Source organism: Syngnathus typhle, unplaced genomic scaffold (assembly GCF_033458585.1).
Source record: "Syngnathus typhle isolate RoL2023-S1 ecotype Sweden unplaced genomic scaffold, RoL_Styp_1.0 HiC_scaffold_336, whole genome shotgun sequence".
Lineage (NCBI taxonomy): Eukaryota > Metazoa > Chordata > Actinopteri > Syngnathiformes > Syngnathidae > Syngnathus > Syngnathus typhle.
In genome coordinates this window covers 12,501-14,890 of record NW_026872240.1, presented here as the reverse complement: position 1 = coordinate 14,890, position 2,390 = coordinate 12,501, and positions in this window count along the sequence as shown.

Below are 2,390 nucleotides of genomic sequence, written 5' to 3'. Positions count from 1 at the left end.
TGCCAACGGCTCTTGCGCCGTAATGTGTCCGCTTTGCCTGGTTCCCTCGGTCGGCCACGAACGGCGAAAAATCAGCCTCTCCTTCTGGAGCTCGCCTAAGTGCCAACGGCTCTTGCGCCGTAATGTGTCCGCTTTGCCTGGTTCCCTCGGTCGGCCACAAACGGCGAAAAATCAGCCTCTCCTTCTGGAGCTCGCCTAAGTGCCAACGGCTCTTGCGCCGTAATGTGTCCGCTTTGCCTGGTTCCCTCGGTCGGCCACAAATAGCGAAAAACCACGCTCTCCTTCTGGAGCTCGCCTAAGTGCCAACGGCTCTTGCGCCGTAATGTGTCCGCTTTGCCTGGTTCCCTCGGTCGGCCACAAACGGCGAAAAATCAGCCTCTCCTTCTGGAGCTCGCCTAAGTGCCAACGGCTCTTGCGCCGTAATGTGTCCGCTTTGCCTGGTTCCCTCGGTCGGCCACAAATAGCGAAAAACCAGCCTCTCCTTCTGGAGCTCGCCTAAGTGCCAACGGCTCTTGTACGCCGTTAATGTGTCCGCTTTGCCTGGTTCCCTCGGTCGGCCACAAACGGCGAAAAATCAGCCCTCTCCTTCTGGAGCTCGCGCCAACTTTGTCAAAAAATTTCTAAGTGCCAACGGCTCTTGCGCCGTAAGTGTCCGCTTGCCTGGTTCCCCTCGGTCGGCCACAAATAGCGAAAAATCAGCCTCTCCTTCTGGAGCTCGTGCCAACTTGGCGAATATTTTCTAGTGCCAACGGCTCTTGCGCCGTAATGTGTCCGCTTGCCTGGTTCCCTCGGTCGGCCACAAATAGCGAAAAATCAGCCTCTCCTTCTGGAGCTCGCCTAAGTGCCAACGGCTCTTGCGCCGTAAAGTGTCCGCTTTGTCTGGTCCCTCTCGGTCGGCCACAAACGGCGAAAAATCAGCCTCTCCTTCTGGAGCTCGTGCCAACTTTGGCGAATATTTTCTAAGTGCCAACGGCTCTTGCGCCGTAAAGTGTCCGCTTTGTCTGGTTCCCTCGGTCGGCCACAAATAGCGAAAAATCAGCCTCTCCTTCTGGAGCTCGCGCAAGTGCCAACGGCTCTTGCGCCGTAAAGTGTCCGCTTTGTCTGGTTCCCATCGGTCGGCCACAAATAGCGAAAAATCAGCCTCTCCTTCTGGAGCTCGTGCCAACTTTGGCGAATATTTTCTAAGTGCCAACGGCTCTTGCGCCGTAATGTGTCCGCTTTGTCTGGTTCCCTCGGTCGGCCACAAATAGCGAAAAATCAGCCTCTCCTTCTGGAGCTCGTGCCAACTTTGGCGAATATTTTCTAAGTGCCAACGGCTCTTGCGCCGTAAAGTGTCCGCTTTGCCTGGTTCCCTCGGTCGGCCACAAATAGCGAAAAATCAGCCTCTCCTTCTGGAGCTCGCGCCAACTTTGTCAAAAAATTTCTAAGTGCCAACGGCTCTTGCGCCGTAAAGTGTCCGCTTTGCCTGGTTCCCTCGGTCGGCCACAAATAGCGAAAAATCAGCCTCTCCTTCTGGAGCTCGCGCCAACTTTGTCAAAAAATTTCTAAGTGCCAACGGCTCTTGCGCCGTAAAGTGTCCGCTTTGCCTGGTTCCCTCGGTCGGCCACAAATAGCGAAAAATCAGCCTCTCCTTCTGGAGCTCGCGCCAACTTTGTCGAAAAATTTCTAAGTGCCAACGGCTCTTGCGCCGTAAAGTGTCCGCTTTGTCTGGTTCCCTCGGTCGGCCGCAAATAGCGAAAAATCAGCCTCTCGCCCGTCAGGTACCAGGCGTTGGGGTACCAGGGGTAAGTGCAGTACCAGCTTTGGTCTGTTGGTGCGCCAGAGTACGATGAGTTGGTCCCCCTAGTCACTGTACTCATTACCTTTACCCCCAAATCGCAAAATATAGTCAGAACGAGTGTGGGGAACACAAGTTTTGGCCCCGAGAACCAGGCGGCTGGTGTCTCTAGCGATGTGTTCCCCCCCAAAAAGTGTTCACATGCTCGGACAGCGAACCTAGGAGCTACCGCAAAGCACTCTGGAAGTGCAAGAGCGAAAAATTTTCTAAGTACAAAAACTCTCGAAAATTTTCAAAGTGTCACAGTGCTCGAAAATTTTCAAAGTGCTACATGCTTTCCATCCAAGGAAGGAATAGTGGAGGACCGGCCGCCTCCTTAAACACAAGCCGGCGGAACGACGGGGAGGACCGGCCGCCTCCTTAAACACAGGCCGGTGGAACGTTTGGCAGAATTCTTCTCGTGGAGGACCGGCCGCCTCCTTAAACACAAGCCGGCGGAACGACGGGGAGGACCGGCCGCCTCCTTAAACACAGGCCGGTGGAACGTTTGGCAGAATTCTTCTCGTGGAGGACCGGCCGCCTCCTTAAACACAGGCCGGTGGGAACGGTTGGC